Source organism: Phodopus roborovskii, unplaced genomic scaffold (assembly GCF_943737965.1).
Source record: "Phodopus roborovskii unplaced genomic scaffold, PHOROB, whole genome shotgun sequence".
Taxonomy (NCBI): Eukaryota; Metazoa; Chordata; class Mammalia; order Rodentia; family Cricetidae; genus Phodopus; species Phodopus roborovskii.
The window spans coordinates 3,257,183-3,283,869 of NW_026126602.1; the positions used below are offsets into that span (position 1 = coordinate 3,257,183).

The 26,687-nt window shown below is 39.0% G+C and overlaps 1 protein-coding gene across 6 annotated transcripts in view; it reads left to right on the forward strand.

Annotated features, from left to right (window-relative positions):
* Znf438 (zinc finger protein 438) overlaps nt 1-26,687 on the forward strand; it is a 127,510-nt gene that overhangs the window by 39,539 nt on the left and 61,284 nt on the right. For 3 of the 6 annotated variants that reach the window (XM_051205646.1, XM_051205644.1, XM_051205645.1), the window contains exons 3-4: nt 1,759-1,845; nt 3,923-4,043. The gene's annotated coding sequence lies outside the window, so the exon portion shown is untranslated. Of the gene's footprint in view, nt 1-1,758; nt 1,846-2,298; nt 2,372-3,922; nt 4,044-20,086; nt 20,180-26,687 lie in introns of those variants that run through there. The other 3 variants (XM_051205648.1, XM_051205647.1, XM_051205650.1) reach the window with 3 other exon arrangements.

The window sequence follows — 26,687 nt, forward strand, 5'->3', positions numbered from 1 at the left end:
AGCCAGCACTCGCAGGACTGTTTAACTCATAAGAACCAGTGCTGCTCCCCCTCTAGGCTGCTGCCATCTATTAGGTCGTTTTGTGGAGAAGCTATACCTCTGTGACTGAAGGCTCTCGAGATGGATCATGGACTTTATGGTCTGAGCTGGAGCTCTGGGCTGGCTACTCTCTTTCCAGTGCAACTTGGCTTTGGGGACTGTGCCACCGACATTACCCTATAGGCTCCTAACACTCTAAACCAGTGGTTCTCAACTTGTGGGTCATGATCCCTTGGGGGGTCTCATATCAGATATCCTGCATATCAGATATTTACATTATGATTCATAATAGTAATAAAATTACAGTTATGAGGTAGTAGTGACATAACTTTATGACTGAGGAACTGTATTAAAGGGCCTCGCCATTAGAAAGGTTGAGAACCGTTTCTTTAAACCGAGGGAGAAGCACTCTGGCTCTCTGGTGGATTAGGATAGTCCCTCCCTTTGCTTGGGAGGGCCTTTTTAAGCAGATGTAGAGAGATAGTCTCTTTTACTATCCCTTTCTGCTCATGTACACATAGCATAATACATACATATGCATGCAAAATACATAAACATGGAAATTATTCTATCTATAGAGAAAACATATTAATAGATATTTGACATCACGTCAGGTTTTGTGAACAAGTGATTATCATTTCTACATGGGTATAATGATGCTTCTAGTGAAAAACATGTCACTGTGTGCATAAACAACCCTCAAGGTTGACAGCTTAGGTTGTCAGACTGTAAGAAAAATCACTTCATAAATTTAAGAGAATTTAATTTATTCAGTGATCATTAAGTGTTGCACCCATGAGTACCTGATTTACGCCTAATACTGTTATTGAAGCTAGAGGCTAGGGGGTGTGAATTAAAGATGCTAGAGAAAGTTTACTTTCCCCTAGGGACCTGAAATACAGGGATTAAGGTGTTAAAGAAACATCCTCAGTGAAAGTATCATTGCCATACAATAATTTACAGAGGAAATTAATGGTGGGTTTAGGATGCTCAGAATGGCATATTCTAAAGATAGTGGTAGAGGTTCACTGGGTTTCAGAAGAATGGAGGAGCTGCAACTAGAGTTAGGAAAGAAATGATAGTCTAGGAGATAGTCTGCCTGAATAGAGGGCTATAGGCAGGCAAGCTTTCACCTCTGTCTAGAACAGAATAGTTAGGTTATGCTGGGTACAACAATAGGTGGGAAATTAGTTAAGTGTTTCAGTCTTGGAAGTTCAGAAGTGTCACCCAGATTTCCTAAAACAGCAATTCTCAGAATCTTATCTCAGAACTGTTACATAGTTTCTAGGGCATGGACTATCAACATATTTCTCTTTTAAAGCTTCCCCACTGGTTTTGATACTCAGCTAAGGTTGAAAACTCCTGAATTTGAAGTATTGGCCAAACTTAGGAGAGTCAAGAATGCCCTGCCAAGGAGATATGTCTCTCTCCCTCTGGCAGTGGGGAGCCAGGCCTCAGGGGTTTCTGTAATTGGTGGCATGATCAAATTGGAGTTTGCTAAAATAAACTGATTTTTCAAGTACATTTGAATGAAAGAAAAGTAAGAAACAGCTTGACTTAGAGTTTGTGGTAGTATGAGAAATGGAGAGGAGTCATATTTTAAAAGTGTATTTGGGTATGTGGGAGTTGGTGATTATTAGCCTTGACCCCAGTATAATTTGTATCATAAACTGATTTTACAACTTCATCCTCATTAATTTGATCTCTTTTCTCTTACAGCCTGGCAACTTCAGCAGTAATTTCAGCCAGTTTGCATTTACTGGAAGAAGTCCATTGTCTGTTCATGTACATGTCTAACTCATAATAGTAAGTGAGGTTATGTGTATGAGAAATATGACCTTTAACATAATCATTATGAAGCATTTGATAACTTCCCACATATGCAGTAATACAGCCTCAGTGCTGCAGGGTCATTCCAGGACTCAGAATCATGTGTATAAGGTAGTTAGTTGTTGGCATTACTGTTCTCCAGTGTTAAGTTGAAATTTGAAGCAATATTCTAAGTCATGTTGTGCATTTTAATGTTTTTGGTTAGTTAAATTGGGCAATCACTTACTTTCCTGGTAACAGATCTCTCTTTGCTTCCCAGTTTTAGCTGTCATATGATTTTCTCTCCACACATATCTGACTAGTACATCCCTTTGCTACAAACTTTCCAAAATTAGTGTTGGTTAATAATTGCATGTTCTCTGCATTAGTGAACCAGAATGAATTGCTCTGCTTTTGCCTTCTTCCTGGTCAGAGTATATCTTGGCAGTTCACTGAGTATTTCCTGTCATGTGTCAGAAGCAGCCATTAGCACCTATGCTGCATCAAATAGGTCTGAACTCTGGTACATGTTCATTGCCAATGAGGATAGTGAGGCATTAATAGCAGTATAATGTACTGGACTAGAGTTAATGTCATCAGTCTCTGAACTATTGTGCCTGTAATTTGAAGATTTAGAACAAAGTCACCTTTTTGTAAATATTTTCACAAAATTGCTTTCAAAAATGTTTTCAAGTTTCTGGGAAACTTTAGTGGTTTACAGGATAGAACACGCTGAAAGGTAGTTACTACAACTCTAACCCTTTTTGTGTTCCCTTCATGTATATATGAATGAGGTGAGAAATTTGGGGCACCCTTTAAATTTTAAGGGCAGTGTTAGGACTCTAGTAGTGGTGATCCTGAGACATACCAGGGTCATATGGAAATTTACATAAAACTTTTACCTGATTAAGATTCAGTCTCCATTGGGTTACTGCCTGGCAAAGTAAAGGAGTAGAGCTATTTAGACCTCAGTCTTGAGTTCCTGAGTGATCTACCATACTAATCCATGGCAAAGAACACTCCCTGGTCCTGAGATGCTAATTCCATCCTGGCTCCTAATGCTAGCACTGCTTTGTGAGGTGTTGGGTTTTTCCGCCTGCCGCCACTGGTCTTGTCCCACCACCGCGCCAGCCCCAAATAATGCACACCGAGACTCTGTATTTGATATAATCTGTTGGCCCATTACTAGTTGCTTATCGGCTAGCTCTGTCTTAATTATTAACCCATTTCTATGTGTTTCCACGTGGTCTTACCGAGAGCGGAGGAATGGCGGTTCTGTTCTCTCTAGACTCTCCATCTTGACTCCTCCTTACTCCTTCCTCTTTCCTTCTTGTCTCCTAGTCCCTCCTATCTTCCTTTCCTATTGGCCAACAGTGCTTTATTCATTAACTAGTATAAGAAACAAATATACATAATGGCATCTCCCATCACTGCTTTTTGGGTCAAGTGGGCCAGACCAGTTGACATGCAAGGGAGGAATAGATTTAGGAAGCAAACAAAACATGTAAGGCAGAGACTCACAGGTATGACACCTAGAGCCAGATTTGGTCCATAAATGTATTGTATTTGACCTACACCCTGGGTTTTGTTTTTGTTTTGTTTTCAAAACATCAGTTAGTTATTAAGTAGTGTTATTTTAACTGTTAACTAATTTAATGCATAAATCTAGATGGATTCTAATGAAAACTGGAAGATGAGTTCTGCACCTGGTCCTGTTCCCCCATGGACAGCTGTCATATCATCTGCAAATAGTGATACTTTGACTTCTTCCTTTCCAATTTGTACCCCTTTGATCTCCTTTAGTTGTCTTATTACTCTAGCTAGAACTTTGAGTATACATTGAATAGATAGAGAGTGAAGAGCCTTGTCTTATTCGTGATTTTAGTGGAATTGGTTTGAGTTTCTCTGCATTTAAGATGATGTTGGCTGTAGGCTACTGTGAATTGCCTTTATTATGTTTAGGTATGTCCCTTGTATTGCTGTCTCTCCAAGACTTTATCATGAAGGGGTATTGTATTTTGTCAAAGGCTTTGTCAGAATCTAAAGAGATGATCATGTGCTTTTTTTCTTTCAGTTTGTTTATATGGTGGATTACATTGACAGTTTTCCATATGTTGAACCATCCCTGCATCTCTGGGATGAAGCCTGCTTGATCATAATGGACTATCTTTTTGATGTGTTCTTGGATTCAGTTTGTGAGTATTTTATTGATCAATTTTGCATTGATGTCCATGAGGGAAATTGATCTGTAATTCTCTTTCTTTATTGAATCTTTTGTAGTCTGGGTTTCAGGGTGACTGTGGCCTCAAAATGAATTTGTTTCTTCTGTTTCTATTGTGTGGAATAATTTGAGGAGCATTGGCATTAGCTCTTCTTTGAATTCTGTTGGAATTCTGCATTAAAACTATTTGGTCCTGGGCTTTTTTTTTTTTTTTTTTTTTGGTTGGGAGACTTTAAATGACTACTTCAGAGCTAGGACTACTTAAATTGTTTATCTGATCATGATTTAATGTTGGTAAGTGGTATCTATTGAGAAAATAGTTCATTTCTTTTAAATTTTCCAATTTTGTGCAATACAGGTTTTTTAAAGTATGACCTAATGATTCTTTTGATTTCCTTGGTGTGGTGTCTGTTATGTACCTCCCTTTTGTTTCTGATTTTTGTTAATTTGGATATTCTTTCTTTATCTTTTAGTTTGTTTATCCTGTTGATTTTCTTAAAGAACCAACTCTGTTTCATTGATACTTTCTAATGTTCTTTTTGTTTCCATTTTATTGATTTCAGCCTTCAGTTTATTTCCTGCTGTCTATTCCTCTTAGGTATGTTTGCTTCTTCTTGTTCTAGAGCTTTCGGGTATGCTGTTAAGTTACTAGTATAAGATCTCTCCATTTTCTTTATGTCGACACTTAGTGCTATGACTTTTCCTCTGGGCACCACTTTCATTTGTGTCCCATAAGTTTGAGTGTGTTGTGCATTCATTTACATTGAAGTTTAGGAAGTCTTTAATTTATTTATTTATTTTGGCCTTAACCCAGTAGTCATTCAATAGAGAGCTGTTAAGTTTCAATGAATTTATAGGCCTTCTGTTGTTGATTTCTAGCTTTAATCCATGATGGCCTGATAGAGTACAGTTGGGTATTTCAACTTTCTTTTATCTGTTGAGCCTTGCTTTATGACTAAGTACATGGTAATTTTTGGAAAATGTTCCATGAGGTGCTGAGAAGAAGATATATATTGTGTTTGGGTGAAATATTCTATAGATACCTGTGTTAGGCCCATTTGGTTTATAACATCTGTTAGTTCTAGTATTTCTCTATTTAGTTTTTGTCTGAATGATGTGTCCTTGGTGAGAGTGGGGTATTGAAGTCTTCCACTATCTATATGTGAGGGTTATTGTATGATTTAAGTTTTATTAATATTTCTTTTACAAATATAGGTGCCCTTGTGTTTGGGGCATTGATGTTATGAATTGAATGTCATCTTGGTTTATTTTTCCATTGATGAATATGAAGTGTCTTTTCCCATTTCTTTTGATTAATTTTGCTTGAAGTCTATTTTGTTAGATATTAGAATAACTATACCAGCTTGCTTCTTGGGGCCATTTGCTTGAAAAATCTTTTCCTTCATTCTGAGGTAATATATATTTTTGATGTTGAGGTGTGTTTCTTCTATGCAGCAGAAGGATGGATCCTGTTTTCACATCCATTCTGTTAGCCCACATCTTGTGTGTGTGTGTGGGGGGGGGGTGTTGAAGCCATTGATATTGAGAGATATTAATAACCGGTGACTGTTGGTGGTGGTGGTGGTGGTAGTGTGTGTTTGTGTTTCCCTTCTTTTGTTTAGCTGGTATGAGGTTATTTATTTTGTGTATTTTTATGGGTGTAGTTAAACTCCTTAGATTGGAGTTTTCCTTTTAGTACCGTCTATAGGGTTGAATTTGTGAAGTCATTTTTAAAAGTTGACTTTATTATGGAGTATCTTGTTTTCTCCATCTATGGTGATTGACTGTTTTGCTGGGTATGGTAGTATGGGTTGGCATCTGTTGGCTCTTAGTGTCTGGAACATCCATCCAGGCCCTTGTGGGTTTTTAGAATCTCTGTTGAGAAGTAGGGTGTAATTCTAATAGGTCTGTCTTTATGTTACTTGACCTTTTTCCCTTGCAGCTTTTAAAATTCTTTCCTTTTTTTCTGTATGTTTACTGTTGTGATTATTATGTGGTGAGAGGAGTTTCTTTCCTGGTTCAATCTATTTAGTGTTCTGTAAGCTTCTTGTACCTTTATAGGCATGTCCTTCTTTAGGTTGGGAAAATTTTCTTTTATGATTTTGTTGAAAATGTTTTCTGTGCCTTTGAACTGGGATTCTTCTCCTTCTTCTATTCCTATTATTTTTAGCTTTGATCTTTTTATAGTTTCCCAGTTTTCCTGGGTGTTTTCTGTGAGAAATGTTTTAGATTTAACATTTACTTTGAATGATATATTTATTTCGTCTCTCATTCTTCAACACCTGAGATTCTTCTATTTTTTTTTTTTATTCTGTTGGTGATGCTTATATCATTTACCTAGGTTTTTCATTTTCTGAATTCCCTCAGTTTGTGTTTTCTTTATTGCTTCTATTTCCATTTTCAGGTCTTAAACAGTTTTATTTATCTCTTGCTACTGTCTACTTTTTGTTTTTGTTTTGTTTTCTGTTTTTTTCTTGGCTTTATTTAAGGGATTTATTCCTTTTCTCCAATTGTTTGTTTGTCTCTTTCAGGCTTTCTTTTGAGAGATTTATTCATTTCTTCTTTAAGGACCTCTATCTTGATAAACTTGGTTGTAAGGTTGTTCCCTTGTGCCTCAGCTGTGTTGGAATATTTAGGGATTGCTGCAGTAGGATAGCTGGGTTCTTTCCTGAAGTATTCCTCTGCCTATTGTTGATTATGTTCTTACACTGGGTTTGGGGTGATTATAGATCTAGGTGCCAATCTGAATTTGTCTTTGTTGGATGGTTATTTTGCTCCTTGGTTTCTGTTTCCTCTTTGGTCTTCTGGCCCTTGTGGCATGGATTTCTGGCAGCTTGCATGGTCTCTGGTTCATCAGACCATCTGTGTTAGAATTGGAGGCTGAACTTCTGGTGGCTAGTATGGCCTTTGGTTCAGCAGGGTCCTCTGCCCATGGGGGCAGGATACTGTGATGAGGAGGGAAGTGGAGATTGGGGATAATTGGGGGGCAGGGGCACTGAGAGAGTGGAGGAGGTTGTTCATTGTGTTCTCTGGTCCAGCAGGGAGTTTCTACCTGAGTTTGCCTATCTGTTTTTCTGGCTGGTGTGATCTGTTTTTCTGACTGATGTGGCCTGCACCTGTTCCTCTAACTGGTGCAGTCTGCAGCTGTTCTGACCTGCACCTGGGCAGTGAATATCCACCCAAGGTGGGGGACTGGGGCATGTCTTGAGGATCTGAACTGAGGGCATGAGAGGTTTCTGAGGGCAGATGCAAGAGTTACATTTGTTGCTATACTGTGATGAGTCAAAACACAATTCAGAAAAGCAATGTCAGATTGCTCACATGATTTCTTACCAATGTTTTTGTTTGTTTTAAGTGCCCAGTTGGGTTTTCTGGGAACTCAAATCAAGTAGTTGCTGTACTGTGGTTCCCATGTTTTATATGTTTATTTTGTAGAGTTCTTTGGCTCTGTGATATCAGTGATTTTAAATTAGAATTCAAGAACTAAAAGGTATCATTCTTACACATTTTACAATGAAGGAGCTGAAGTCCCAAGAAGCCTTGATTTATCTGTTTTGTTCTCACTGATGGGAGTTGGAAGAGGTGCAGGGCTTCCTGACTGCCAACTTAGTGATCTTTACAGTAGACTCTTCAGGTTTATTTTCTCCAACATGATTTTATGTGTAGGATCCATAATTCATTGCATTGGGGCCAGTTGTCAAATTACAAGTTTGTATTTAATCTCCTGGAGCTGAGCGGCTTGTGAGATTAAAACCAGATAATGCATAGAATATGGGTGGCAAGAAGCATGATGAAATATCCTTGATCAGGGTCCAGTTCTGTCTTGTAAGAGGAACTATATTGTTTGCTTGCTGTTTTCTGGGACTAATTCTGACTTCTGGAAGGTTCTTCCTGCCCATTATTTCATAAGACCTTGCTCATGCAGACAGACAGTAGGGGATCTGTGCTTCATTGGGCTTGAGCTTTGTTTTCAAAAGATTTTAGCAGCATCTTTTCACAGTGTTACCATTTATTAACTGGGAAGCAGGGTCTTAAAACATGTTCTGTGACTGCACATCACAGCTGCCTTTCTTTCTGTCTTCATTCTGATTATCTCTGGCTACTTCAGTAGTTGCCATTCATTTGCTTATATCAGCAACTCTGGGAAGATATTGTGGCTTTATTTTGGGGTTTTGGTATTAATTACTGCTATGATAAATAGCCTCCAAAATTCACAAGAGTTAAATCCAATTCAGGTTTACTGCATTCATTTATTATTAGTAAAACTGTATTAGAACCAGGCTTGGTTAATGGGTGACTTTGAACAACAGGCCTTTGAGTGCTCTAGCACCCAAAGAAAATCAAGAAACACCTGAAGCTTGGGAGTTGACTCCAGTCACTTAACTGAATGTTTTGGGGGAAGAACTATTCACAAGGCTACATTTGGTGCTGAGAAGAGGGTTTTTAATGTGACTCTTTAGTTGGACGTTTCTAGTGACAGCTTTTCCAACATGCCAGGAGAAAATGAGGTATGGATGGGTTATTACAATAGTTTTTTTCTGCTTTAATAACAGTATCATATTGTACTCCTTGTCTTGGGTTACTTCTTTCCTCTTGTGTTATATATTCTTCTGTGCTTCCTAGATTAACATTTCAGCATTGAAAACTAAAACAAAATGGTATCACTGTCCCTGTGGTAGAAATAGACAAATCCAAAGGACCTTATTTGCCCATAATCCTGATGAAATTAAAATGAGTTGTGGGCATAAATAGATAAAGAAAATGTGTCAGATACCACCATTTTTATTCAGTCCTGTACAAAAGGGTCTGTCAGAAACGAGTCAGGTTGAGGGGAGGAGACTACAAGAAAAGATGTGGAAATGAGAAGAAAATAAAATACTGTTGTGAGCATATGGTATAAATTGTCTATGATGAAATACAACAAACTACAGAAATTAAAAAAAACAAAACAAAACAAAAACCTTTCAGAATTTCCCAAGTACATTTTTAGCATGAACTGGTGAGTTTGGTTGTCAGAAAGTAAATAGTAGAACAGCAGCTGCTCTGCCGTAGACCAGTGGCAACAGCCAGACAGCGTGGAATAGTGGGACACAGCACCCACAGCCATGCTATTTATCAGAACTGTGATTGAATGGGATGCAACGTTTCTGAAACTGCTTCTGATTGCTTTTGTTTCCCAACAGTGCCCTTCTAGGAAGGATCCTTTTCAGGGTCTCACATTACTTCCAGTGTCCATCTCTTCAGCATGTTCTGTTGTGTACTCTTTCTCTCTTTTTTTCCTTTCCTCCTTATTGCCTTTGGGGACTTGAGATTTTTGAAGAGTAGTGATCATGTATTTTGTAGAATGGATCTCAATTGGGATTTGTCTAATGTTTTCTCAGGATTATATCACATCAGATCCGGGTAAATTTGTATCGATATGACTTATTATGGGTAGAGTGAAATTTGGTCTCTTGGTTAAGGTGGCCCCTGCCAGGTTTCTTCATAGTGAAGGCATGACATTGGATCTCATTGGTGGGGAGTATGTTTCATCTTCCAGTAGATGTCAGTCTGAAGCTGCATATAGCATATAGTGCTCAATCCTAGGAATAACCATGCTTTTTACTTTATTAGGAATGGTAAAAGATTGTTTAAAATATAGTTAATGATAAATTGAAATAACAAAAGTGATATGAATATGGCCCCTCCTTGTCTCTGTACCTGTTTTGCTTTTGTGAGTGCATGGGTTCTTTGCACACGATGCCTGCCTTGCTCTCTACCACAGCACTACCACATGCTTCTGGGATTCCTCTGCCCTGTGCCCTTGCATGGGTTTATGCCTGCATTGTCACATGCATCTTCTTTCAGGAAGAGCCTGTGTTTGTCCCGGCTGAGCATTTGCTTTGGCTTTTGTCCCATTCCCGTAGAACCAACTTCTTAACTCTGCACAGGTGTGGCAGAAATGTCTACAGTGGCTTAAATGTCTACAGTGGCTTCCCTCTGGAATTTCCATGTTTTTGATCCAAACTTGCCTGTGAGTCTAGAAACCATCCCTTATTTTCAGTCAGTGTTTTGCTGTTGCTCCTTTGATGAGATACTTGCTCAAATCTTCATTGGGCTCAGTGCTTTCTGGCACTTCTCACCCAGAATACATCTTGTCCATCTTCTTCCCCCACAGCTGCTGTCTTTTCTTAGCCAAGAACTCACATACTATAACTTCTGCAGTTGGCAGTGCTTAGGCACAGCAGCAAAACAGGCATGGCTTTCTTCTGAAGATTTGTCCTTGCATTATGCATCAGCATTCTTAGCATACAGCTCTGTTTCCTTTCCAATGAGGAACTTGGACTTTTTCACTCATAGGAAGTATTCTACAGCTTTGGCAAATTACAATTCCTAGCATTGCTGTGTTCCTAAGTTTTGGGGACCATAATTATTTAAAAGAAGGGCTACTTGAATCTGTCAAAAAGCAGTGAATGAATCTAATGAGCAGGGTATGTCTGGCTAGCAGGCAGACAGGATCTGCAGGGTGCATATGCTGTTGCTTAGGAAGAATTCATACCGATGCATGGCATCAGAGCATACAATTGAAAACTTAAGGTGTGTTTATTTTTGGGTAACTAAAACCATAAAAGGGAAAACCACAGATTGAGGACAAGGGAGGTGCTAAAAATTGTAATTTTAAAAGATACAATTTGTATAGCAACACAATATAATTGACTTGGATTAAAAAAATAGAGCTTTTTTTGAAAAGTTATAAACTTTCATTGAATGGCATTAAATATAAATAAAGTGTACATAATCCTTAAGGAAATGGTTTTGAAGTGAGTAGAAATAGGGCTCAGTGGGCAGAGTTCTTGCTTACATTGCAGAAAGCCCTGGGTTCATTCTCCATACAACATAAACCAAGCTGGGTCACTCAGGCCTATGATCCCAGCAGCTGGCAGGTGCGGGCAGAAGGATCAGGAGTTCCAGATCATTCTCAGTTACATAGCAAATTCAGGGTCAGCCTGGCTTTTGTGAGACCTCAAAAAATAAAATTTATATAAAAAAGATTTACCATTGGGAAAAAAGTGCTAATATTTTCTAGTGTTCTTAAAATTGAATCCTTAACAGATCTGGGGGATTTTGTCCTTACTATTAACATCTTAGTAGAATAAAATACTATTATGTTTTTATTTTTGTTTTGGTGGTTTAAATTAATTTTGACATTATAATTTTGAACTTAGGTAAGAGGTGTCCTCAAAAATTATAAATGTACCCTTAAGGGCTTTGCACCCTTTGTCAAGGATCTATTTTTTCTGCCTTTGTATCATGACTTAATATAAAAATGAAAGTAATTAAAGCCATGTATGGTGTAAGAGTATACAAAATTACCAGTGGAAAAGATAAAGAATTGATAAATAGACTCATTTCTATGTGGAAACTTGTTTTATAATAAAATTGGTGTATTGTAAATCAATGGGAAAATGGATGGACAGTTTTAGTGTGTGGTGCTGGGGACACTAAATTGTCCAAATGAAAGAGAATGAGATGGGACTTTGTATACATAACTAGGGAAAAGGTTTAAATTATAATTTAATTTAGATTCAGTTAAACTTAATCGGAAAACTAGAAATTATAAATCTATAGACGCAAAACCCAGCAAATTCATAGACTCAGAAGCACAGCTGCCAAAAGAAAATAAAACACAATAGAAGGAACACAGGAAGAATCAGATACCCGGGAGGAGTTAGTGGGGCACGCACTTCAGAGTAAATCAGGGCAGTGTCCCAAGTGACCTGACCACACACAGCATGGCAGCTAGCGTGCCTCGCGCTGACCTACATGTGACAAACCCGAGATGTAAAGTTGTAAGGACCCCTCACGGGCAGCTTGACTGTCCTGTGGAAGGCACAAGGATAGAAATGGCTTGACTTGCCAAGGTATTTGCCATCTCTTTATCACCCAGGGAAGCCTCAAAAGGGGTTAACCAAGATTCAACAAAGATTCATCTATAGAAGTGGCACCTTACATTAACCCATTATTATGCATAGAAAAGGGGATAAGGAATTCTATTGATTTTAACATATATTTCCTAATAGTTCTTAGAGGATTTTTAAAGTATATGATATATATATCATATACTTTAAAAATCTATATATATATATATATATATATATTCAAACATATATATATATATATATATATATATATTCAAACCCTTGGAAATCCTTGGACCTTTAAGTGTAGATCACTCAGTTTATGGAAAATCTCTACTGATTAATCTAGTTAAGAAGACTAGTCTTCATTTTTACATTTATCTTACAAATTGGCATCTTTCACTAAAAGTCTATTTGATTTGATAACTCAAATGTGTTAATATATGCTACCATAACAACCATCACATGACTGAATTCTAATTCTAATAGAAATCAATAGGGCACAGAACCATACTGTGTGTTGCCTAGATACAGTAAGGTACTGTTCCCCGAAGTCTTTCTTCCTTTGTGTTCAGGAAACTTCCAGATAAATGTTGTTGTGATACAGCTGTGGAAGAGGTAAGCTGTATAACTAAAGTATCCACACTTACTGCTTCTTTTCATGATAGAATAAAATTATATGTGCCAAATACTCTTTCCTAGCAGAATATATTTGAGACTGATAAAGATCAGGGCCTTGTGGCCAGTGATCCATGAAAGGTGGATTAATGGGTAGCATCATTTAATTTTCCCCCTTTTTATATTATCTTGGAAGTTTCTACATCCAAAGAAGTAAGTATAATATGTCCATCATACATATATATGGAGTTAATGACACAACAAAAACCCCAAACTAGTGAAATTAAACCAATCTTTAGATATTAAACTTGGTTGAGACAAAAGATAGAGTAAATCTAAATATTGAAAGAACATGGTAAAGTTGCTGGACCTCAGAGGTAAAGGAAATTTCTCAGAGGAACTCGGCGGTGCTTTGAGATGTCAGAAAACAAGAAAGGTATGTTGGCCACATATTTTATTTAATGTACAGTAATGAAGCCTAATTATAAGATTTTTTATTAATTTATTTTTATTTTACATATTGATCCCAGTTCCCTCCCTTCCTCTTTTCCTCTCTCCCACCCTCACATGCACTCCGACCACCCCCCCCCCCACTACACATGTAGGGCAGTACCCTCTAGGAGGGGTCATCTAAATCTGTCAAGCCATCTGGAGTAGGGACTAGGACTTCTCTCCTGTCTCTAGGTTAAGGGAGCTTGAAATTTTGAATTGTCCATCCTTTAAGGTGGAGAGACTGGAAGTAGGAGAAAAGTAGTCCAAGATGGCCAGTTGTGTCAGAGCAAAGACAGGGAAAGGGAGCTGGCAAGATCAAGGAGAAAGTGGAAAAGTAGCAGAAAGAAAGTCTCGGCTCAGTGGGCACCTGACTGCTGAAGCACTGAAAATCAAGATGCTTTTTACGATGTTTGCAAGCACAGAAGAGGGCAAAGGTGGCCGTGATGCTCTTTTTTTAATTAATTTTAAAAATTATGTGTGTATGGATGTTTTACCTGCATACATGTCTGTGTAGTCCATGCATGACTGATACCCATGGAAGCCAGAAGAGGGCATTAGATCTTCTGGGACTAGAGCTACAGACAATTGTGAATTTTCATGTGGGTGCTGGAACACGAACCCAGGTCCTATAAAAGAGCAACTAGTGCTCTTACATGCTGAGCCATCTCGTTAGCCCTGATGCTGATTTCTTTAAGAAGTGGCATGTATAAGTTGGACATTAGAGCAAATATATTATAAAATAAAGAATTACTTTAATCTCTTGACAGAAAAAGGTGATCAAAAATCACAAAACATAAAAAAGATGCCTTAGCACTTAAGAATGCTTACTGCTCTTGCAGAAGACCTAGATTTTGTTGCCAGCACCCATATCAGGCAACTCACAGGCCTCTGTAACTCCCGGAAATGCAGTTCCTTTTCTGACCTCTGTGGGTACCTTCATGCACTTGTACACACAGGCATGCATGAGAGCTCACATTAATTTTCAAAAAGTCTTTTTAAAAGGACTTTCACATAAACAGAAATTGTTGCTTATCAGTGGAGGGAAGCAGGTGTAGCATCAATGGCCTCCAGTGTAAAAGTCCTTTGTAAAGGAGATGAAGGAAGAGGACAGCAGTGGAATAAACCTTGACTAAGCAGAAGCCTTCAGGAAGAGAACAGATCTGGACATGAAGAACATGAAATAAAGTCAAAGCAAAGCCTGCACAGAAGACTTTGCAAAGGGAAGCCAGAAGAGAAGCCAGCAAAAGGCAAGCAAAGGCCAGAGGCAAGGCGAGCTGAGCAGGATTGTTTGAGGCCACCCTGGAGTACACAGAGCAAGACCCTGTGTCTTGATAGGTTGAAAAGAATGAAGGGTAGACAGAGAAAGATGGAAGAAGGAAGAGGAATAAGAAGAGAGGGAATGGGAAAGAAGACACTGCAGTCTTGAGGAGAAGAGGAGAGCCAATCAGAATGCTCAGTCTCTGGATATAGGCCAAAAGTGGAGCTGTGTGACTGCTTCTCGATTTGATCTTTGAAATCCCTGGTCATGACTAAGCATAAATTTAACTAGAGGTCTTGGCTTCAGAGTACCTAGGCTGAATGAGTCCCTTGCTTCAGGGATGAGTACATTTCAAGTTTCAGTATCCTGTCTGAACAATGTCTTTTCTATACTGAAAGTGAGAGCAACTTACACAGCCACCTGAATACATTAATAGCCTGGTTTTGTTAGATATTATCTGCTTTCTCTTTCTCTCTCTTTTTTATACTGCCACATTTAGAATCCCTGTATAATTTTTGAAATGTGCTATTAAAATAGCTTATAAGTTTAATGTATTAGATATTTCCAGAGAGAGTGATTCAGCAGTCCTGAGAGACATACTTTTGAAGTATGATGATTAAGTAATTCTTATTTTTAATAAAATAGAGTGTTGGGAATATACTTAACAAAAGACAAACAAAATCTGTATTGTGAGACCAGCAACTCATAACCAAAAAGTTGGAAAATATGAATAAGTGAAGAGACCTTTTGTTCAAGGAACATAAAAAATTGGTTTCCTGACATTTTCTCCCAAATTGATCCATTAATTCTGCCTAATCCTTATCTTCACACACAGTTGTTATTGGTGGTTGTTTTGTTTGTTTGTTTGTGAAGTAGTAAGTCAATTCTAAAAGTTATATGGAAGTCTGAAAGAACAGGAATATCTTACATTCATTCGCTTTCAGTTTTCCTGATGTCATTGTTTTTTTTTTCCCCCCCTCTGAGTAATACTCCATTGTGTAAATGTACCACATTTTCTTTATCCATTCCTTGGTTGAGGAACATACACGTTGTTCCCAGTTTTTGGCTATTACAAATAAAGCTGCTATGAACATAGTTGAGTGAGTGTCCTTGTGGTATAATTGAACATCCTTTGTGTATATGCCTAAGAATAGTATAGATGAGTCTTCAGGTAGATGGATTCCCAATTTTCTGAGAAATGGCAATATTGATTTCCAAAGTGGACATACAAGTTTGTACTCCCACTAGCAAAGGAGGAGTGTTCCCCTTGCTCAGTCCTAACCAGCATAACACTGTTATTTGTGGTTTTGATCTTAGGCATTCTGACAGGTATAAGATGGAATCTCAGAGTCATCTTTATTTGCATTTCCTTGATGGCTAAGGTTGTTGAACATTTCTTTGTTTCTCTGCCATTTGAGATTCTTCTGTTGAGAAGACTCTGTTTAGGTCTGTACCCCATTTTTAATTGAAATACTTTGTGGGTTTTTTTTTTTGTTGTTGTTTTGTTGTTGTTTTGTTTTGTTTTTCTGATGTCTAGTTTCTTGAGTTCTTTATGTATTATGGAGATCAGCCCTCTGTTGGATGGATGTTGATTGGAGATCCTTTCCCATTCTGTAGACTGCCATTTTGTCTTGTTGACAGTGTCCTGTGCCTTACAGAAGCTTTTCAGTTTCTTAAAGTCCCATTTATTAATTGTCAATCTTATTGTCTATGCTACTGGTGTTCTATCCAGTAAAAAAAAATCATTCTGAGTGAGGTAATTCAGGCCCAGAAAGACAAACATGGTATGTTCTCACTCATAAGGGATATTAGCTGTAAAGTAAAGGAGAACCATGCTATAATCAATAGGTCCAGAGGCTAAGTATCAAGGAGGGCCCAAGGGAGGACATATAGATCTCCCTGGGAAGGGAAAATATAGACCTCCTGTGTGGACTGGGAGCAGGTGAGGATGGGAACTTGAGGTATTGGGTTGGGAGGTGGATGTGCAGGAGAGTACTGAAAGAGATGACTGGAAAGTGGGGGTGGCATTTCAGAGTAAGGTAGAAACCTGGTGCAAGGGAAACTCTCATAAAACTCCCCAGCTAAAACTCCTAGCAATAATGGATAGGTAGCTTGAACTGACCATCTCCTGTGATCAAACTGGTGACTACCCTAATTGTCATCAGAGAGCATCAATCCAGTAACTGATGGAAACACATGAAGAGACCCACAGCCAAATATTAGGCCAAGCTCATGGAATCCTGCTGAGGAGAGGGAAGGAAGGATTGTAGGAGCCAGAGGAGTCAAGGACATCACAAGAAAACCCACAAAAACAACTAAACTGGCTCATAGGAACTCACAGAGTCTGAACCAACAACCAGGGAACCTACGTGGGACCAATCTAGGCCCTCTACATATATGTGACAGTTGTGTAGCTTGTTCTACTTGTGGGGCTCCTAGCAGTTGTAGCAGGGGCTGTCCCTAATGTTTTGGCTGGTACTTGGGAACATATTCCTCATACTGCATTGCCTTTCCCAGCCTTAATACAAGAGGAGGTGCTTCCTCTTAACACAGCTTGATATGCTATGCTTTTTTGTTACCAATGGGAAGTCTCCCCCTTTCTGAACAGAAACAGAAGAGGAGTGGATGGGGCAAAGTGAGGGGGAGGAGAGGAGGTAGGGGAAACTGCCATTGGGAATGAAAATAGATGAATTAAAGTTTAAAAATACTACAATAAACTAATTATTCTTTGTTATAGAACATTAATTTTAACAGCTCTTCTTTATAAATAACATGACCATAATCAAGAAACTAATAGAAAACTTAAAAAAAAATACTACAATCTTGAGAACACATATATAATGCAGACAAACATACATACAAAACTTCTTCTCCTCCTCCCCCTCCTTCCCCTCTTCCTCCCCCATCCTCCTGCCTCCCTCTTTCTCCTCCTCTCCCTCCTCCTCCCTCCCTCTTCCTCCCCTCCTCCTTCTGCTATTCCTCCTCCTCCTCCTTCTTTTTCTTTGTTTCAAGACAGGTTTTCTCTGTGTAACAGACCTGACTGTCCTGGAACTTGTTTTGTAGACCAGGCTGGCCTGGAACTCACAGAGCTCCACTTGCCTCTATCTCTTGAGTGCTGGGATTAAAGGCAAAAGCCACTATACCCAGCTGCAAAACATTTTTTAATTCATTATTTTACTTTTTATAAGTAATCCAGCATTCCTCTGGGTGCTGAGAAATGAGTCCAACCTTAGAGATATCTGGCAGGATACCCATGTTGAAGTATTTGAGTATCCACAAGTGTAGTCACCAAGCCTTATTACTCCATTTATCACAGGAAGTACAAGACTTATGCAATATTTGAAGAAAAGCTGTTCTACTTGTATGGATTCTCATGGGAGTGACCACAGGCATCATGCCAATTTAATCCCAAGTATTAAGGTTGGGGTTTTAAATGACATGTAATAGTATGATTTATTTTCTGTCTTGAGGTTTATAGGGCACAAAACAAGATCCTATCCCTACATATTGCTTTTTATTTTTAGAGTTAGAGTGATGATAAAAATCTAAGCATAAGAACTGTCCAATGATTTATGATATTTCATTTATTTTTCAAAGGATTGGAATGTCACCAGTGAGCCCATTAGAATTGTAGACTTAAAGCACCACAATTTTATAAAAAGACCAGCTGCATAAATAAGTGTGCAAACTTTGTAATTTAATTCGACATGATTTTTTTTTAAACACTTCAAAGTGCCAAGGAAGGCAGTTTTTCTTAGGTCATACATAGTTGTCTGAGTCATTATGACCTCAGACCTCCGAGCTCATTTCAAGACCTCCTCTCTAAACTGCTAATGCTTCTTTATTGTGTTCAGTACAACCTCGAGATGTCTGTCTATGCCGTGTGTCCTTTCTTCATGAGGCAACACCAGTAAAGGTGGGATGTGGAGGAACTGGAGACTGCCTGTGAAAAGATTGAAGTCTGTAGCAAGGGTTGAGGAGAATAATCCTTTGGAGAATGTGCTTCTATTTCTTTTGTTTCTGTTGCTGTGATAAAAGCAACTTAAAGGAGAGGGGTCATTCTAACTCAAAATTCCAAATCAAAGTCCATATTGTTAGGAAGCGATGGCACCATGAAGCAGCTGTCACATGTGCAGTCATGAGCAGAGAGAGAATGAATGGGTGCATGCCTACAACTGATGAGCTCATTCTCTTCTTCGTCTAGTCTAGGGCCTGGCCCATGAAATGGTACCATTCATGTTCTAAGTGTGCCTTCCCACCACCCCACCTGAATAATCAAGATAATCCTCACAGGCATAACTATAGGCCAATCTGACCTAGATAACCTCATAGAGACTCTCTTCCCAAGTTATCCTCAACCATGTCAATTTGTCATGTAAACCACTAGAGTAGTGGTGAAATGCTTTAAACTTCAAAATTTGAAGGATTTATCTATTTGCTTATCATTTTTTATTTGAAATGCCAGCTATGGAACCAAGGCCTCACACATGCTAAACTAGTCCTCTGTCTCACCACTAAAGCTGTTTTTCATTCATATATTTAGTTTTGAGGCAGTTATACATGCCTGTGAACTTTTAATAGGTAATATACATGACATTAAACGCCCTTCTCGGTGGTACTCTCTAGAGCAGTGGTTCTCTGTGGGCGGGGGTGGAGGGGGGGAGGCAGCAGTTCCCTTTCTGGGGGCCAAACAAGCTTTTCACAGGTATTGTGTATCAGATATCCTGCATATCAGATATTTCATTACAATTTATAATGCAAAATTATAGTTATAAAATAACAACAAAATAATTTTAAGGTGTGGGATCACCACAACATGAGGAATTGTATTAAAGGGTCATAGCTTTAGGAAGGTTGAGAACCAATGCTCTAGAGTATTAATATTAGTACAACCTGCATCTTTTTCAGATGTCTCTAATTTTTCTTGGACTCGTGTGTGTGTGTGTGTGTGTGTGTGTGTGTGTGTGTGTAATTCTTATTTCAGGTATAGCGTTTTGTTAATATGTTCAAAAATGATGGTTTCTGTCACAGAGATTCTTCATTGCCTTTTTATAGCCCTGTTCACCTAGCTGCCTCCATCCAGAAACCCTGTCAATCACTGGTCTCTATCTTCATAGTATTTACATTTCAGTATTGCCTAAGTAGACTATTAAGTGAGTAACCTTTTAGTATGTTTTCATTTAGTATAATTTGATATTCAAGTTGTTACATGTATCAACAGTTTATCCATTTCATTATCAAGTAATTGTCACATTATATTTTTATTTTTTGTTTACATATATGAGAAAAGAATGTAGTGTCACTTCAAAAGTACCAAAAGCATTACATTGTTGAATCTGACTTGTTAATTGAGAGTATAGATTAGTTTTGACATGTTAGTCATTTAGATTATATTTGTCTGAACATACTAAGAATAGATGAGTCAGTGTTGGTGAACTGAGAAGGTTTCCAGTGGGAAAGAAGAACATCTTCCTACTCCCTTATTCATCCAGATAAAACTTGCAGGGATGGGAGCACTGGGCAGGGATGGGAGCACTGGGCAGCTCTTTCTTCTGACTGCCTTGTCTGCAGCCTGTGATCTCAGCTAGCTATCATAAGACCAGTGTTCCCCATGTGAGTCTCCTACCTGTATGTCTGTTTGCTTTCTCATCTAAATGATTTCTTTAAATTCTGTCTCACTGAAATACTTCTCCCCTTCTTCCTTCTATGCCCTTTCCCTTTCTCTGCTTCCCTAGGGAGGGTGAGTTAAGCAAGACTCTGAAGCTGTTTAAGAGTTGACTAGGAAGTGAGCAATTTGAACAGAGGAAGGGTGAGGGACTATGCAGTGACAAGAAGGAGAACAAGGTAAGTAGCAAGAACTAGATGGGGCCAGTGTTGCTATGTTGTTTAGAGAATGAGAGAGACCACAGTGTTAAGAAAGTTCCATGATGTCAGATAATAAATGGGGGAGATAGGTTTTGAATGCAAGGATCCTGTCCTCAAGGGCCATTCTGGGTATGCAGACAGACAGGAGCCGACAGGCTTAGAATTGGGGAGCTCAGAAAAGAGGCATCTAAACTGCAGATTAAGAAAACCAAGCTTCTGACTTTTAAGCTGTCAGTGTGGTAAATAAAACCATAACTGGGTAAGATTCCCCAGAGAGAAGGTGCTTCTGATGTTTGCTTAGAGACTCCTTGGCATTCTCCCTCATATGCAGGGAGAAGCAAGCAGTACTGGAAAGGTTGAGAGCAGTAGTCATTTGGTCCTAAAAGGTCAGGTAAGATGAAGATCAAGCAGGCCCTGTGAATGGTGTTGGAGAATGAGGGCAGATGTCAAGAGATAGAACAGGAGACAAGGAAATTAATAGGAACATGTAAGCAATGTTACACAGAAGTTTATTTGAAATAGGGAATATTTAAGCAGACCTGTGGGCTACAGCTGCAGGAAATTGTAAGGCCACATGATATTTACTGCCATTGCTACAGTAGAGACTTGGGTTTGTGTAAAACCAGTGCAAGAGGAATGCTGTTTCTGTATCATAGAGAAAGCAGGAGCATGTGGAAATCTAGCCTTAACTCAGGGTCTGGTCTCAGGAGGAGGTACAGCCCCCTGTAGTGTCAGGACAGATCAAGCAGGAGAGGGCCTTCTATAGATTGCAAATAATAATGGGAAGGCAGCAAATTTCCTTTGAGCAATTAGTATTTCTGTGGGAAAGGGGGAGAAATGGTTCAGATAGAGGATGTGTACTACAGATTTGAGGAGTGAGGAGGAGAGGGTCTAGTCATTTAGAAGCCTGGCTCTGTCATTTTCAGAAGAGGCAGAGCAGTGGTCTTCACCATGCATCATAGACTTCCTTTTCTGAGTAGGTAACCACCTGCAAGTTTAGGGAACAGAGGTGTTTTGGATACAGGGAGAGATTCAGGCCAGACATGTATCTTATGGTGGTACCCATTTTCCTTAGGATAAGCTCAATGGAGCCCTTACAGGTGTAGATATTCCATTGGAGGATATTGGACTAAAGTGTGTACTGTAGAAAACTGGAAACACATCTTTTAAAACTGAATGTGTGAGGTGAGCATACCAGTGCTATGTATGGTGGTTTAAAGGAAAATGGTTTCCATAGGCTCATATGTTTGAGTGATTGGTCCTAAATTGGTGGAACTGTTTGACAAGGACCCTGGGGTGTAGTCTTGTTGGAATAGGTGTGTTACTAGAGACTGGCTTTGAGATTTCAAAAGATCCATACCATTTTGAGCTTCTTTGTCTCTCCCTCTTTCCCTCCCTTCCCCTCCCCCCTCTCTCCCCTGCTTTTGTTTTGAGATGTAAACACTTAACTTCTGCTCCAGCTTGTGAGCCTGCTGCCATGTTTTCCTCCATTATGGTAATGGACTCTTATGTCTTAGGAATTAGAAGTCCTAAACAAATCCTTTCTTCAATATATTGTCATGGTCATGGTGTCTTATCAAAACAATAGAAAAGTAACTAAGGGAGGTTAGTACCAGGAATGTGGTATTGCTGTGACAGACTAACCCATGAGTTTTTTGGGGTTTCTTATTGTTGTTTGTTTAAGAATATAGAAAGCTTTGGAACTTGGGACTTGAAAAATGATTGAACACTGTAATGTACAGCCTAGTAAGAGCTTGGAAGGTAGTGCTGAGAACAACTTGGACTGTAGAGGCCCAGTTCAAGAGTTTCACAGGAGAACAATTTTAACAACTGGGCTAGGGATTATTCTTGAGAGAGGCTGGGAAAGAATGTGGCTGCTTTTTGCCATCTTCCTAAGAACTTGCCTGAAGCTAAATTCAAAAGTAATGAACTACATTTTTTTTTTTTTGGAGGAAATTTCAAGATGGTTTAATATTGCTTTTGTTGCATGGTTATTAATATCACTGTTAAGCATGTCTACAATGAAAAAGAACAAGTGGGGGAAAACAAAATATAAAATGTACAGTTTGAAGAGAAAAGAAGGAGCACCAGGAAATTTATGCTTGAAGCTAAGGTTTGTGCCAAAGGAGAGAAGAAGATTAAGGCAAGGCCTGATCCCAACTTGAATAAAGGGAGAGGTGCTCTTAGGACAAACCCCAGCCAGCTAGTGTCTCTGTTTCTCCTCAAGAGAAACTCACAAGCCCTGACTACATGACACTTCCCTGTTCTTATTTTCTATCCTCTGTAGCACCTGCTTTATCAGGGCCAGGGTCAACACCATATCTTGCTTTTACCTTAGTAATTTTCCAATTCAGCTAACCTCTATCTTAATCCCTTACTATTTATTAAAGACCCTCAATCATCATAATCCTGTTTAAACTGATACTATTATTGTATAAAATCATTGCCTCAGTTGAACAGTACAGCTTAGGAGGAAATCATCTTCATAATAATCCACAGGTAAAATGCCCAGTAGAAGGGGATATTTCCATGAGAGACTCACACTGCATTACAATCAGTGGGGATCTCCCTGCACCCATTCACACCATGCCAGACACAGAGAAAAACCAGTAGTGGCAGATGTAAAGGCACAGTGGTAGCGAGAGACACCCTGAGACCTGAGTCCTCAGGGTCGTGTGTCCTAGATCCACCCATCAGAACTTTACTTCCTGGTGGGCTAGTTCCTCAACGTCAGCTGCTGCCATCTGCTGCCATCTCCTCTGACATGTCCAGTGTTATCACAGCAATAGAAAAGCCTAAAACACCATGGCATGCATGTGGTCAAAAGACAACTTTCATCAGTGGTTTTTTTTTCTTCCTTTGAGTTCTGGGGATTAAACCCAGGTCATCAAGCTTGGACTGCAAATGCCTTTACCCACTGAGCCATCTCTTTGGTGTTGTTATCATATTCTAAAACAGATACTTGCAATGCTTTATTTTAATTTTACCTTATTTTTGGTAAAAAGAGTTTTCTGGGGCCTGAAGAGATGGCTCAGTGTACAAGAGCATTTGCTGCTCTTGTTAAAGGCTCCTATTGCGTTCCTAATCTATGTTGGATAGCTCACAGTGGCCTGTCACTCCAGAGCACCTGTATGCATGTGGTGCATATACATATACTTAGATACGTATACATGCACATACACATAAATATTTCTTTTAATTTTCTGACATTTTGTGTCTCTGCATTTATACTGTGTAGCACAGGTCCTAATAGGGCTTAATAATAAAAGCCTAGAGTTAGATAAAAGGGAAAATGCTGAGATTAGAGAGATGAAGGAGCAAAACCACAGCCACCGTATCTACTCAACTTCCCAGCCACAAAGTGCTTGAGTTCCTGTATCCTCCCACCTAGATTCCTTTCTCTGCCCAGCCATCTTCCTGTCTCCAGCTCCCTAGTGCTGGGATTAAAGGTGTGTGCAACCCTTGCCTGGCCTCTATGATTAGCTGGTGGCAAGCTCCAGCCTCTGATTTCCAGACAGGCTTTATTTGTACAAACAAGATATCACCACATACTTGTTTTATAGAACTTTTTTTTTCTACCAGCAGGACTCTTCAAACAACTTTTACAGGACCAGATTTTTACATTGCTAAACATGCTTCTGTATGTGTGCCTACTCGTTAGATAAATGCTAGGGAAAGTTGGAAACACTTCTGACACAATTTATTTGGTCAAGAATTTTTTAATAAAAATAATTTAGTAATGGGCTTCTTCTTTATAACCTTCCAAGAGAATTACTTTGCCTTAGCCAATTAGAATTTTTATTTAAGGTAATAGAGAGTACCTGTCATAATTGAAATATTCTGAGTGTGCCTGTGTGTATGTGTATTGCTTTCTTGATGTGCGTCTAAGACTGGCCTGGAGCCTGCAGCAGATCTTCCAGCTCCTGCTTCCCTAGTCCTGGAATTACAAGCTGGGGACCCAGTACAGCTGGCTAATTATGTTTGTGCACATGCATGTGCTGTAGGTCTCTGTGTGCCTGTGCCAGAGGAGGTTAGGAGTTAGCCTCACCCATCATTCTTTAGGAACCATCCATCTTGTTTTGTTTTCTAAATTAGTATCATATTGGTTGATTGATTAAGATAGGTGCATATGAGCACATGCAAGCACAAACATGAACAAACACATGCAAGAACAAGCATATGTGTTCTATAGTACATATGTGGAGATCAGAGAAAACTTTCCAGCATTGACTTTTCCCCTTCTGCAATGTGGCTCCCAAGGGCTAAATTCTGGTTATTAGGCTTGGCATCAAGTATCTTTACCTACTAAGCCATCTTGTCACCTTAAATGGAATTTTTTTTCTATTTTATTTTCCATCTTCCTTTATCTTCCCCCCTCTCCCTCCTTTCCCCCTCTCTCCCTTCCTCTTTCTCTCCTTCCCTCCCTCCCCTGTCCTAACTGCCACAGAAATTGCTTTATAAGCCAGACTGGCCTTGAAATTACATACCCACTTGCCTTTTCACAATGGAATGGATTCTACAATATTTTGTAGCCTGTCCCAGTGATAATTTACTTCCCAAACTTCATGATACCAAAGACCCACCAATAACTCTGTGGAAGAAACTCAAAGGCCAGATGTCCCTCATTTATTTACATGTGAAATGGGTTGAATATAGTCACAATGGATGTAGTGAGCACACCCAACAGCAGCAAGACCTTACAAGGAACTGAACATTGACTATAGTCTAGAGTTCAAGTCTATATACTCAAATGGGTTTCTTTGCTTAGGAAATCAAAACAAAAACATATGAAATATATATATGAAGATAAATACAAGCTACAAAATGCAACGGAAAATACAAAACAATAACCGAAATATATAGCCTTCCCAGAGAACTATACAGGAAAGTGTCCAGAGACTGCCTCTACACCGCTCCAGTCAAATGACCATGAGAGAGTGCTGAAACAATTCTAGAAGCCTGGTGACTAAGTGTTTCATCTATGGCCAATTGCAGAGTACAGGCTGCTGCATTGCTAGGTCCATGGTAAAGTTGTGTATCCCAGCTCTAAGTACCAGGACATTTGGCAGTAGCACCCAGAACAGGAAATGCCAACTGTTTAGACAGCAAAAGGTTAAGTTAACCCTGCCTTTATGTTCCTGTCAAGAGCCAGAGAAACACTTGATATTCTTGAAATATGTGTCTCTGTAATTGAACTCAGGTTCTTCTGATTGTTTGGTAAGTACTTTGCTAACTGCCAGCTCATATTTTTTTATTATGAAAATTTCTATTAAATTACATTATACTTGAATATCCTAAAATCAGTTTTTGCAGTGACTCTCTTAGATATTTTCTATTCTAGAATATATCAGCTTTTACTTTTGATTTTTTGAAAGAAAACGCCATTATTATAATAACTTAAATTTCAATCCTATTAATTTGAAGTTGGCTAACAATAAAGAGAATTGACTTAGAAATAGCAGAATTATATAAAATACTAAAAAGGAGATTAATTTTTTGTTTTTTAGTTTCATGAATAACACTGTGGATGAAAGGATGATATATTTCTGGAGGTGTATTCCTTGCCAACATAAAAAGATTGTGTTTAAGCCTGCAGTTCTCAAATCAAAGTGGAGTTTTAGTCCTTAAGATAAAGTCCCTTTCTGCTCCCTTTACAAGATGTTGTCTTACCCGCCATGCAGCCCCTGTGGAACAAGATTCTTACTCTGTCTAGGGAGATTTTACAGTGTTGCATCCTTCCACTAGGTCTTTAACCAGCTGTGGCTTGTAAAGCCAGCTAGCTGTTTGCTTATCCTTGGCTGCTCACTGGAGGACCACAGGACTTCATTATTTGTTAGTGGTACTAGGCATTATTTAAATAAAATCACAATAATATGATAGAAAGATGCAGGGTTCGCTGAATGTATTAAAAGGGTATCTGAACTAATCTGGGGTTTGGACAGCTCTGAGGAGATGGTTTTGCCTTGAGACCTTTCTATGCTTTGAATGTTAAGTGTTTCCTAAAGGTTCATGTGTTGAGGTTTGTTGGCCAGTCTACAGCACCATTGAGACGTAAGAGAACCTTTTGGAGGTGGAGCCTAGGGAAATGAGTTAGGTCACCATGAGAACATATTCTTGAAGGAAATACTGAGACCCCAACTCCTTCTCTCTTTTTGCTTCCTTGCCACTATGAGAAGAGCAGCTTCCTGCCATGAAATATACTCCCCCACCACAGGCCCCACAGTGAAAACTTAGAGACTATGAATAAAGTAAATCCTTCATTAAGTTGATTGTCCTGGGCATTTTGTCATTACAGTGAGCAAATTTAACATATATAAAGATTCCGTTGAGAGGAAGCTATCATACCCAGGAAATTCAGGGAAGGCTGGTATAACTGGGGTGCAGAGCTGAAGCAGGAAGTGTAGGGAAAAGCAAGTCAAGAGTAGACCATGAAACCCCACAAAGCCTGCTAAGAGTACCTAGTTTTCTAGGCAGGGGATGATACAAC